The sequence below is a fragment of the Typopeltis vanoorti genome, chromosome 18 (assembly GCF_054136105.1).
Source record: "Typopeltis vanoorti isolate ZY-2024b chromosome 18, IOZ_Tvanoo_1.0, whole genome shotgun sequence".
Lineage (NCBI taxonomy): Eukaryota > Metazoa > Arthropoda > Arachnida > Uropygi > Thelyphonidae > Typopeltis > Typopeltis vanoorti.
In genome coordinates this window covers 30,246,019-30,260,441 of record NC_143566.1, presented here as the reverse complement: position 1 = coordinate 30,260,441, position 14,423 = coordinate 30,246,019, and positions in this window count along the sequence as shown.

The following is a 14,423-nucleotide window of genomic DNA, read 5'->3' as shown; positions in this document are numbered from 1 at the left end:
CGTGTGCGTCTTAATCGATTATATTATTACAAAGAGACAGCGGTATTGTAAAGTGTTAAATACTGTTCAATATTAATCGACTTAAGAGGAACAGTAATTACGATAACAGTCCCGCATTAAATGTCACTTAGTTCCAGTTGAAATTAAATAAACAATAAATTTTACTGACGCCAAATGAACTTTCACTGAGGAACTCATCTATAAAGGAGTAAATGTTATATTTAAATATATTTGAACAGTTAGACCTTACTATTAGCAAAATCTAATACCGAATTTGTTTGGTTTGAAATGCAGAAAATCAAGATATGCCGTAAGTCTTTTCATTACCCAAGATTATAATAGTGAGTCACTGATACTTCGCTCTCTACCCTACTAGTCAGTACTTAGAATTACATGTGTCGCATTCTTGTCAAGCCTCCCGCTAATTAAATGATTTTTATGTATTTTGTATTTACATGAAGAAGGTAATTTAGTCCCTATTCATGTATTTGTCTGGAGGTGAATTATGTGAGTAATACGATATTTATCTACCTGATAAAACAGATGGCGCTAGTGTCAGTAATGAATGGATTACCCTTTTATTTTTGAGATTTATTCCCATAAGTAGAAAAATTAAATTATCACTGCCTGATTCGGGGAAAGTGGAATAAAGGCAATGTCTTATTATGATTAAATTCCCAAGCGTTTTCATGTCCGCGTATCCGATCTACAACGGATTATTTTCTTCGCATTCTTCTCGAGTTCCTTTTGGAAAAAACCTAAAAGATTAAGTGTTATGTTTCGTAACCCATCTAACAGAATAAACAACATCTGCAGAGATGTAGATGTCAGTTTTTTCCTCACTATTTTACCTCCGCCTGTAAAACAATAGTTCTCTTCCCTTAGCCATCTTTTTTTTTTTTTTTTAGTTGGTTTGTTTATTATAGCGCTCGGGAAATCTCCACAGCATCTACCCTAGGGTAGTGTCATCGTTTCTTCCTTACAAAAAGAAAAGAAACAGATAAGACGGTTCGAAAAAATATTTTCGAATATACACATTCGCAATTTGAATCCCTCAGAATCAATATAATCTGAGATTTAAATCGTGAAGACATTTTTGCTGTATTCTATCAGGAGGATTTCATTGTTTGGAGGGTGGAAGATTCAGGGAAACAATATTCGTCTTCCTAACGTACAGAATTTGTTTAATTCAGAAAAATTATCGTTTATCTTCTTGAAATATCCTGCGGTTTTAAAGAGTCTGAACCAGCTTGGGCAAAATAAATTCATTCGAAATCCGGAAACCAGGGAAAAGAACCAAGAACAACACATTTCTTTAGATCGATAGTGGAGAGGAATGGTTGTTTATTGATTGAGGTCAGTGAGGCAATTAAGGCAGTTATAAAATTTTATATAAATTGTGTGTAGGCATTGATTATGTTTCCTTGGTGTGAAATCAAAGTTTTTATAAGGAAATTTCCTTCCGCTTCCTGTTTGACGCGGTTTACTTAAGGTGCAATTCCGTCTGAAGTAACTATTGGTCCACTGCATTATATCTGCCAGTTATATAAGATCAACTCTGGATTACAAACATGTAGACAGCTCACCAGCAACGCAAGAAACCGAGATTCCTGGAAGTTGTATACAGTAATCCCTCGGTTAATTCGTCATATTTTCGATACCCAAATTCGATTAGTGCGCCTATATACACCTTAAAAATAAATGTTGCAGATTTTAAAAATTTTCGATCTATACATTTTTTATGGCTAACTATTTTAAAAAAATCACTCACCAGGATGAAATAAATTAGTTACCGATTTGAAACATTTTACAAAGTTATTTTTAATGGCATACTACATTACTTCCATGTACACTATGTATATTATGTTCCAAATTTTTACCACCAAAATTTATGTCGTCTGCTTAAAAAGTAAGCCCACAGATTCTAGACCCTTCGACATTTCTGCGCATGTCACAAAAAGGAGAATCCATTCCGATAATTGGGTAATTAATCCGTCTTCTGGGATGAGTTGTTTATCATTACAAGTCGGAAAATTAACTTCTCTTTTATGATCATTGTAGTTTTTAAACTGGTAACTATTTTGCCTGTATAGCAGTTGGGAAATTTTATCTACAAAGCACGTGATTTCGCGTGTTGGCGTGATTTGCACGTCCTTCATTTCTTTCTCCCCTTCAGCATGAAGCGACTATTCCTGGTACCGAGGGACTGCTGTATTGTGTTTTGCATTTATTTTTCATTACTGAGAGTAAAAGACAAGTAACAAACGCATAACTAGTTGCTTATCACAAGAATACTATTCAGGCTGCGGTAACAGACTAGGAACAGAATAAAAAATCCATAATATTATAGAAAAGAAAAAATAAAAGTATTAGGAAACATATTTGACAAACCGATTTCGTGAATATTATAGCAGAATGGGAGGTATAATGCGAAATATAAACAGCGTATGTGTATAACTCTCTGCATCAAGTAAAATTGGTTTTTATATAGAATATAATAAAGTTTTGTGCATAGCAAGGTATAATTAATTTTTAAATTTAATGTTACAAACGTAGAAATTAGTTTCTTACCTCATTACCAATCTATAGTAAGGAAATAAATTGTCGGATTCCTTTGGTCAGAAAGAAACTTCTCAGGAAGGTATGTCAGCAAAAGGATGCTTTCTACAACTGTTGCTGGTTTCATCCTTTAATAGAAAAAATGAAAAAGAAACATTAAATACCAAAAATACTCTACTTACTGATTTTAAGTATTGAAATATGCTCTTTCTAAAAATAAAATGATTGTGGGAGACATTTCTAGAAAGACTTTACGGTATATTAAACAATACCTTGTTTGAAATGTAAATACAATTTGGCCTTTAATAGCTTGGTTTTTTGTAACTTGGCTAATCAACATTTTAGTTTAATAATTTTGGAGGGAATTTGTTTTTATTTCACGTTTTGTTTTTGGGGAGGCAAACATACATTTTGTAGGTCATGTAAATTCTGCGTTTGAACGGAGTTAAGTAAACAACTAAAAAATGGTTGATTGAGGGATAAAATAGAAGACTGAAAGTGGTAGGAACTAGTAATCAGATAAGATAAAATGCATACGCTATGTTTCAAAAATTACTTGAATATCCCTTTCTTTTTAAGACGGTGTGAACCAATAACTCACATGAAATCTATTATTATGGTTGAAAGAAAACGTACACGTGATATGTCTGTGGTTGTGTACACTCCTAGAAATCGTCTGCAGTTAGACTTACAATAATTAGTATGTTTTTACACTCATTAGTAATACAACACTCTTGCGACTACATCACCAGTAATACGACAAAGATCGATATTTCCATTGATGCTTAACTGCGGTTCCTTTTGGGTGATTCAGTCTTATAACTGATATAGTAAACTAAAATAAAACCACCTTTAAAATCTGCTAGTTTCTTACCCCATGCTATTGGAAGTATAATATAATTTCCAATCGACTTCGGAAGGGCAAGTTTTGTTCTGTGATGTGACAGATGACATTTGTGATTTCCGTTTTTGCTAAAAAATGATGTTCTTTCCTAATTCAGTAACCATTTGTTAAATATTGAAGCATTTGTTTTAGACTGAGTACTTAGCAGTGACAATTAAGTGTTTATTCTTCTTAATCAACGAAATTAAGTTTTTGAAATTCTTTTCAACATGAGGATTCTAAATAACCCTCGGTGCTTGTAATGCAGATTGCTACCATGGCTCAGAAAAAGCTAACCAAAAAAAAGTGAGAAAAGTACATTCTGTATGAAGATTGTGTTTTCTTAAGATTTACATTTGTCTATTTTCGGGCAGTCAATAAAAACTGCATTTCCAGAAAAGATCAGAAATGTATGTTTTTACTGTGTGAGAACATATATTTTATCTTCCTAAGAAGTTGAAGATAGAAAGTGGGGATTACCATTATAAATCAGCTGCAAAAGATTGAGGAGAAACTTTGGAAAATTACAAACTTCGAACAGTGGCGGCTCGTGGCTTGAAATCGTGGGGGTGCTGCAACTTTCGAAATATACATACACACACTGAAAGTATAGTGTATACGTGTTTGGATAAAATATCAAAATTATAGTAAAAATTAAAAAAATAAACAACAAAAAATGTTTATTATCGATAAAATTATACAGTTTGGTATAATTCAAAATTACTGAAAAATAAAATCCATTATCATAACCCCAATAATGTTCTAAAATAAAGACTATAACAAATGTTATGTCTTTAATTATGATGTCCAAATATTTATAGAGACGGAGTAAACACGATAAGCACTACGAACGCTCTACTACTGGCGCAAACTGCATATAAACAACAGTGGAACCGCGCGACGGACAGTGCAGCATTACGCTAATAGCTCACATCTTATTATGACGTTCATATGCTTGCGCGGGTAACAATATAACACTGCGGTAAACACAGTGCTGCTAGCGTCCTTCGCCCTCCAAGTGTTACAAGATGGATTTTTATTATTTTTTATACAGAATAACAGAATAAAAAATACGATTGTTGATGATAAAATTAAGTATTACAAGCAAATATAAATTAATAACTATATTTATATATCGAGAAAAATTGGGGGTGCTGCAGTTCCTGTCGTTGGACATGAATTTCCTTTTCACCTGAAACTGAAATTATTAACTGGATATCATTTATTTGCGAAAGAATGTGCGCCGACTTACTTGTAAATATTCAAGTCCATTGACATTCTGATTAGTTTTATAATACCCTCGTTTTTAATGGAAATACTAAATCAAAAAGTAGAATGCAAGGGCTACATCTAATCTACTTCTGAAAGCCATTCCATTCTGTCTATGAGGAATCTCTGCTTTTATGTTGAGGGGATCGCCACTAGTGATAATGATGCAACATTTTTCTGATTACGAAACCTGAGCGCATTCGAGCTGATTACTTCAGGAGGATGAAACGAATTCTGGAATTCTAAACCACAGTTAAATATAAGAAACAGAGGATGGTTTTCTTTATGAGATAAGAGACAATTTCATAAACTATCGTCTGTGGAAGGAAGACCATTTCTCTTAATAGTATCACACAGGTTACGGATTTTGGTATCCATCCCGCTTATGTTTATCTTAAGAAATTTATGTTAGGGACTCTTAGAAGTCGCCTTTCCCATCTGTTTTCATCCATCAAAATGGATTCGAAACTGTGTACACAATACTCATTTCTTCTTTTATAAAATAGAAAGGGCAATCTAGTTGCTATTGAATGGTCAACACTTCCATTTGAACTATTGAACTTTCAATTCTCTCTTCTACTATGATGGAAAGAATTTAAGGTTCAATAGCCCTTCTGAATTAATCTGGGACGGATCCATGTCACATAGATTTGTGCCAAATTCTCCTTTCAAGTTGTTCTCAAGGAAGAAGTAAAACAAACTACCTACTTATCCGTAAAAACATTTCACATAAGCAGGTAGTAAAGTTAGGTTTAACAAATAGTTCCATCTCTATTGGCTCAGGATGTGAACACTTCTCAATCAATGGCATCAGCTGTGATAATATAGATGCTAAAAATTCGGATGAATATTATCAGGCAGAATATAGTGCATAGAATTGTAACCAAAGGACTAAAATATATTCCCATGAGAGGACGAACAAAATGTAACTTACTGCGCTTTAGCTCTTTAATTTTACTTCCTTTAAATCAGAACAGCCACATGTTTCTAGACACACGGGCACTGATTTAAAAACTTATTTAATACCGTGCTGGACCTCCTTGAGCCCGAATTACAATTTGGGTTTGGAATAGATTCCAAAAAGGTGTTATATTGCATCTTCTACTACAAACTACAAGGGGTTCACAAGACAGCCCTTTAATAGGCTCAGAATTATATTCCAACAATTTCATCCTCTACTATCCCAGTGTCCAAATGCAATCAGCCTCTCGAAAGCCTTCTTTATCACCTATAATCCGCCAACCTGGTGAAAGCTACCCTAGGAATATTCCCTTTCATATAGTTGAATCATACAAAACAGGTACAGAAACAGTGTAAAATGGATATCAACATATCCAGGAGCTGATATTGACTGAGACCATAATTTGCTTGTTATGGAATCACGAATACGATATAAGAAAATAAACAAAGGTAAAAGCAAGAAAAGGTGGAACCTAGAAAAACTCAAAGGAGATGCAGGTAGAAAATTTAGAGAAGAACTGGAAAATAAAATAAGGAATAAAGAGAATATATCTGAAGAAACTATGGATGTTAATGCACAATGGAATCAACTGAAAAACTTGATATATGAAACATCTGCTGAAGAGATAGGTTTTGTGGAAGGGAAAAGAATTAAAAAGCCATGGATTACAAATGAAATGATAAGAAAAATGGAAGAAAGAAGAAGATGGAAAAATGTAAACACTGAAGAGGGAAGAAGAAAATACAAAGTATTAAATAATGAACTGTGAAGAGAAACTGATAAAGCAAGAAAGGAACGGTTAAAAACAGAATGTAAAGACATTGAAGAAATGGAAAAAAGGGGGAGATAAGATAAAATGTTTGAAAAAGCAAAAGAAATTATAAAATGTTTGAAAAAGCAAAAGAAATTATAAATATTAAAAAAAACATAAGAAATCTGTTATTAGAATATAAGCAAGGAAAACTGATTTATGATATTGAAATACAGGGTGAAAGATGGCAGGAATACATCGACGAACTTTACGTTCTTCGATGTATTCCTGCAAATTGTTTACGCAAAAAATGAAAGAGCAACAAAAATTGAATTGGAAGAGCAAAATGAAATCTCAACAGAAGAAAGAGGTCCTGAAATACTAAAGAGAGAAGTAGAAACAGCAATTAAGGAATTAAAAAGTGGAAAGATGGAAGGAGGGGATGGAATACCTAGTGAAATCCTAAAACAACTGGAGAACAAAAGGTATAACAGAAACATGGAAACTCTGCAACTTCATTTACAAAACAGGAGTATGGCCTAATAATTTCACAGAGAGTATTCTTATACCAATTGAAAAGAAAAGCAATCCTGCTAAGTGCAGTGACTACAGAACTATAAGCATACTCTCACATGCCTCCAAAGTACTGCTAAGAATATTAAATCAAAGATTGTATAATAGAGTGGAGTATTTTCTGGAGGATGATCAATTTGGATTTAGAAAAGACAGAGGAACCAGAGATGCAATTGGAGTAATGAGAACCATATGCGAAAGGAATATAGAAGTAAATAAAGAAGTTTATATTTGTTTCATCGACCTTGAAAAAGCATTTGACATGGTGAAATGGGAAAATCTGATAGAAATATTACGCAAAATAGGTTTAGATTGGAGAGACCGAAGGTTAATAGCTGAATTATATATGAACCAGACGACCATAATAAAAACAAAAGTAGGAAAAACTAAAAAATGTGTGATTCGCAGAGGTGTCACCGATGCTCTTCAATATATTTGAAGAATAAATGATAAAAGCATTGTATGAAGAGGAAAGAGGAATCACTATTGGAGGAAGAACAATACAAAATATTAGATTTGCAGATGATCAAGCAATATTAGCTAATACCGAAGATGAACTACAGCACCTAATGCAAAAATTTGAAAATATATGCAAGAAATATGGCATGAAAATTAACGCAAAGAAAACAAACGTGATGAGAGTCTCCAGGAAACCAGGAAGTATCAAGGTGATGACGAATAGAGAAAGTGTAGAGCAAGTGAGACAATACAAATACCTTGGTAGTATAATACAAGAAAATGGAAAATGTGACATGGAAATAAAAGAAAGAATTAACAAAGGAAAATATGCCTTTTATAGCAAGAAAAATTTGTTTATTAATAAAATGAATAAAAATCTAAAGAAAAGGCTTATTAAGTGCTATATTTGGAGTATGACCTTATATGGGTCAGAAACATGGACAATTAGGAAGAAAGAAGCTAAAATGTTGGAGGCATTTGAAATGTGGTTATGGAGAAGAATGGAGAAAATAAAGTAGACCGAAAAAATCACAAATGAAGAAGTATTACAAAGAGTTGAAGAAGAAAGGAATTTACTAAAGACCATAAGAAGAAGAAAGCATAACTGGATAGGATATGTATTAAGAGGAGACAGCCTACTGAAAAGAATGATAGAAGGGAAAATCGAAGGAAAGCGACCAAGACGAAGAAGACGACTAACGATGCTTGATGATATAATGGGAACAAGAAGATATCAGGAAATGAAGGAGGAAGCAAGAGACAGAGGAAATTGGGGGAAGAGAATCTGCTGAGTTATACCATGGGACCTATCAAGAAACAGAACACTGATGATGATGATAGTTGAATCACTGATCCTAATTAAGAAAAACGTTTCCTAAAACTGGCGAAAAAAGATTAACTAAAATTTAATTATATGCGCAAGAAGTCTGAAAAAATCACGGGTTCCAGTTTTAAGCTTTATTCAGTAAATCCTGCATTACTACATCTATTTACGTAAAGTTGAGAAATATTAAAAACAAATGTTGAAACAAGAATGTTAAAAATAAGAAAAGAAGAGAAAATATAGAGGTTGATCATTAAAAACACATTTTGAATATATAATCAAAATTATCTGTAGTTTGAGCAGTTGGCTAAAAAACCCTCCCCAGAAAAAACAAAAACAGTTGAACTACTGTAATATAGTTTGGAATGTGAGATTATGTATGCACACTTACTTGGAGGATACGAGAAATAGTAAAGGCTTTCTTAAAACTATCACTGCAAAATAGAATGAATCCTCACATGCAGTTTTATTAACTTAAGAGAAACTTTCACTTATGATTTTATTTTATTTTTTCAAAGAAAAGCTGATGTAAAATTATTGATTAGGAAATAAGACTTCATTTAGGGATTCCGCCGTTTTTTTTTTTTTTTAAGAAGTTCCTCCATTAATTTACAAAGTTGGTTTGAACAACTTATCATTCGAAAAACTGTGACCTCCGGGTATAAAGGACGATATTCCTATCACAAACATGCAAGAACATGTCATTGTTCGTGATAATTAAAAATGTCACTTTAATGGAAGAATATATAAATGTTCGGCTCATGTTTCAATGATGAGAGTTTTGTGTTTATGTCATTTAGTAACTAGCATATTTCTGGTAAATAAGAATAGCGTTGATCGCTAAAACATCGATTGGTTAAATCTGAGCTGTATGTTTCTGCATCAAAGCTTGTGGTTGTGTTATTATGTTCACACACATCAGTACCTGCTTTGGCCGTGTGTACTTTTCAATCTCTTACGGATAAGTTTTAAGCAACTTCTGCTAATGAAATATATTTCATTGTTAGACATTTTCTCTGATTTGGGGATCATGAAAATTCTTGTCGGCGTTTGTTTCTTAAGAAAACTGCACTTCGTGACATTATAGTCAAAGAAGTGATATCCGAGGATCGAGGAATGACATGTGTAAGACTGAACGCTTTAAAAGTATCTTTCCTCCTCTGTAATATTTCGTAAAAATATAAATATCATATTCGCTGTATGCACTCTGTTTGGCAAATATGTATGAATAGTTGACCAGCGGTCAGGTGCAATTAGCTATCATCGTTCTCCTCCCCAATGGCATCACTGTAATGCAACAGAAATTGAGTCGTTTTGAAACTTGAGTTTCGTCTTTTTAAATTCAAATTTAATAAAGCATTAGATATTTTATGATTAACGTCCGCGCGGTTAGCCTAGTGGCTATGCGCTTCGCAACCATATGCCTGGGGAAGGAGTGTCCTAGGCTCGATTCCCGTTGACGACGTGAGGAGCTTAAGGATCTTCCTCAAGTTAGCCGGTCTTGGGCGTGGACAGCAGGTTTTTTCCCCCAGTTTATCTGGGGTTTTTCATCCCGTAAACAGGCAAACCGGCCCCGTGAACACACGCTACTACAGTCAAAAATACATTTCCTCTCAGCGACAGGAGTTTGTACTAACAAACGTCATATCTACTACGTAATACGCGGACCCTGCAATGGAAGCGGGAAAAACGCGCAGAGGAAGAAGATTAGATATTTTATGATTAAACTGTCAACAGGATGTTTTTAATATATGGGAAACTTAGGTAGTTTAGTTAAACACATGTGCACGGTCCTGTAATATTGCAGCAATGAATACACTACCAATCCCCACCCCACCCCCCTCTCTTGTCATGTTTCTTCCTTTCTGCTAATCAAGAACTCCTTCGTTCTTCTCGATATTGCTCCCTTCTGACGAATTACAAAAAAAAAACAGAAAATTGAGGCCGCCTTCATATTTATATCTGCTTCTTTTATGTAAAAGAAATATTTAAAATGTAACAAAACTGCTGCTGATATAGACATCTATAAGTATTTCTAATTTTCTATCAAGAAGCCAAATTGGCAAACAGTATTTCTATGCATGCTTGTTTCAAGACATGCGAAATGTCCATCAGTTGCAGATTTCTAACTCAATGCTAATATTTTTTTCTTTGACAACCTAAGTATCGAGGTAATTGTGTGTCAACGAAATTAATTGTTCCGTCTATTTCTCACACCAATACAAAAGGGATATTTAAAAAATAGGAGGCTACGACTAAATACTTACTACTACTACTAAACTAGACACTACGAATAATGAAGTATATTACTTACCTTAATCGTTTCAGTAAACTTGCTTTTCTTTTAGGAAAACAGAAACGCATCATTTACCAAAATGTCTGAAACTTCCCACACCTCTACGTTTGTCTGTCTTAACCGCAAACTGTCTTCACAAAGTTACAAAGGAATGTCTCAGATCATTTGAATAAAACCACGCGGGGTTCGCAAAACACTTACATACTCGTGAAGGTTTAAGGAAAGAAAGGCTGAGAAATTTTAGGACTAAGGTAATAAAGTATGCGTAGATGCATTAAAAGCAATGGTCTTATCTTTCCACATATTCTACTAAGTTCATTAATTTTGTCCACGTTGAAATCACCCTCCATTGTTCTGTGCACCAATAAAATGACGTGCACTACAATATACTGTAGAACAAATATAAAAGTCACATAAAAAACGCAATGTAAATATTCATAAAAATAAAAACAAATAAAAAGTAGTCCATTGTAGCCAAGTAAACCTCAGCCTGTGGGTCATTCCGCCCTCTACTACCAGAAGGTAGATATGCCCTCTAGCGGCACAAATTCACTTATTGAATGAAATTGCATTTTTCTCCCAATGAGAAGAATATCATATCGGCGAAATGTTTTTTTTTTAATCTAGTTCTATTTGAATATGTTAATTTGAATTCTATTTGAATATAGTTCTATAAGAATATGTTAATATTCTTAGTTATTTGCCAACTTGCAATGAATTTAAGTTTCTGTTAACAGAAACTTAAATTCTTTGCAAGTGAACTCCCCGTAAGCCCATAATAATTCACAAATATAGGTTTCTAAAATGGAGGATATTTTGGGTCCATTCCACATTTTATGAAAAAAAGAATATAATTTTTGGACAGACTTTTTGCCGTTTAGGTTTCTGCCTGGTCTCTGATGAGAACCAACGGTTCCAAACAGTTATGAGGCAGGTGAAATTTAATTTAGGCATTAATGATAGACTCCTGGGTGGACCTTCAGTCGTTTAGGTTGTGCCAATCAAGGACACTGCGATGACCCACGTTATGTTCTCATAATCTAATAAATTTTCGAAATTTTCTCAAATTTCTTTCTGTATTTTTTGAACAAATATGACTGTATCTATAATATCCTTCATGAGAGTATCATGCTTATAACATATTGATGCATCGTAACTCTATGCTTTAGTAATATTTTGCAATGGTGCCTTAAGATTGCACTGATGGAAAGAAGTCATCGCGCACAGAGTCATTAGCACCCTGATGTCACTTTCATTTGAATCCCTGTGATTTCATCTAAATATGATATCACTAATTGTTGACCTAGGATGGGCCAATTTGTCAACAATTTTTCGTACAGATAGGACTACAACATGGAATCTTATTGCAATATTCTTGTAGCAGCTATTTCACCCGGACGCAGTTGCACTGACTTGGGAATATCATATTCCTCTAATTTATATCAACTACAAACACGTGACTTGTTACATGTCATGATAAACTTTGCCCATGTGGTGCCCGTTATTTTCTTTCCAAGAAGTGTATTTAAACGTGCTAAGTTCATAGCAAAACAAAATCTTGATAAAAGTTTCTGAAAAATTATCATAGAGTTTATGAGGAAAAAAAACCGTTATTATTCATCGGAGTGCATTTGATTTGTACTGCTTGCGTCAAGCAAGCAGTACAAATCAAATTACTGCAAATCAAACATACTCCGATCAAGTGGTAACTATGAGCACATACTTTTGCCGCTTATTAGAGCTCAAATTAGATACCACCTACTTAGCAGCCGCTTCGATCTGTTGGTTCGCATCAGAGAACCCTGGTGTAACGTAGAGAACTAAAACTCAAGCTGAAATTCAAACCTTTATAATATATTATGGATGAATCCATAATATCCTACAATTCATCATCTTATTTATGTCAATTATTATGCACCTACCGACAGTTCCCTTATGAATAATTTAATTTTCTGTTAATTAACAGAATGTCAAATTAATTGAGATTGTAGAATGACTCAGTATATTCGCATATCCTTTGACGGCTCAATAATAGAAGTAATGCATAAAAAAAAGCATAGCAGCTTGCCAGTATATGAGTTGCATTTGTTACATTAGTATCATCACTGGTTTTTCGATGCAAATATCTTTCGTTAGAAAGAAAAATTCACTAATCTGCATACTTTTTTGCCACGAGAGGGCCTAGATTTTCTACTATATATTGTAGTGTACGTCATGGTATTGTATTGTTGCGTAGAACAGTGGGTTGTGAACAATATTTTATCAAAGTCCAATATTTTAACCTGTGCAAAACGTATCAACTAAGTAGATAGATGAGAAAATGTTTTCAATGCAAGTATGCAGCAATGTTCTGTTATGATACAATATTCAAGTTGACTTAATTAATCCTAAATTTCTCAACCTTCCCTTATACTTTGACGAACGTGTAGGTGTATTGTGAAAATCGCCTGTTTATTCAAATGACTTGCGACATTGTTTTGCAACTGTGTGAAGGCAATTGAAGCTTGCTATCAATGGAGATTTGTGAAGTGCCGAAAATTTTGATATATTAAGTTTCCTTAAGTGAAAAGCAAGTTTACCGAAAAGAGGTTGAGGTAATGCACTTAATTATTCATATTATTAGTATTGTTTGTTTTAGCAGTGGTGAAGTGTTATTGAGTAATGAGTTTTGCATAGTCCTTTGGTTGTTGAAAGTTTATTTATCACTAGGTTTGACTATAATGAATTTTGTTTAATCCTTTATCCCAGTGAGGATTAAACAAGGGTTAAACAAAATTCATTATAGTCCTTTGGTGTTCTGTATTCATGGTGAAAGTATCACCTCGATATTTTAGGTTGGCAAATAAAAGCGATTAATGCGGATAGAGATAGCTGCAAATGATTTATATTTCACAGGTCTGCTTTGAAGCAAAGCTTGTTCAAAATAATTGCATCTGAATACTGTATTGGCCTTCTTGGTAGACAACCACCGTTAATTTTTAAAGATTTTTATTTTTGCATTTTTGTTCTTTGTACTTCAACGTTAGAAGCAAGATTTTAAAGAGGTACAAAAACGTCCATGATTAGCAGCAGAGAAGCAACAGGTGTTTGGGGGGGGGGGAGGGAATAGTCTTTACAGACCAGCAATATTAAGACCTCGGAGTCGATGACTTATCACCAACAATCGTACCAATTATACTTATTCTTGAATATATTCACGCTAATTGCACACACCCATCTGACTTAAATCGTTTCCAATCACACACCACTAGAGAAAATTCTAGCCCTCGCACCTTATCAGAATTTATTAGTTTCCAAGGTTGCTCTTATCCTTCCCCCCCCTCCATAAGAGGAAAAATTCCATCACCTGAAATCCTGCATGACCCTTTCAGAAGTTTGTCTCGGTCACATCACCCCTTTCTCCTGTTTACGAGTCTGCAGTCTACAAATTCTCAATCTGTCTTCATAATCAGTATTCCACAATCCTGTTATCATTTAAGTCTCCTTTGCACCCTCTTCCTATATATTTGCACTCTCTATCCAGCGTATTCAAATCATTCTGCAAGTATTGCATAATAGCAGTATTCTTGATTTACCCTACCCATCATTGCATAATCAGCAAATAGCTGAATGTCGCTTGTCAAATTTCTTCTCAATATCATTAATGTACAGACTGGTACCAAGGGCAGATACTTGTGGTATACCGCTAGTTCGCTTACATTTGAGACTCGTATACCCCTCTTTTATGTCCGTCAGCCATCCTTATATCCATGCGAACAGTTTATAATACAATCTCCTTTTCCAAATTATGCAACAGTCTACCGTGCTGTATTCTGTCAAAAGCCTTAGCAAAATCCAAAAGAATTATGC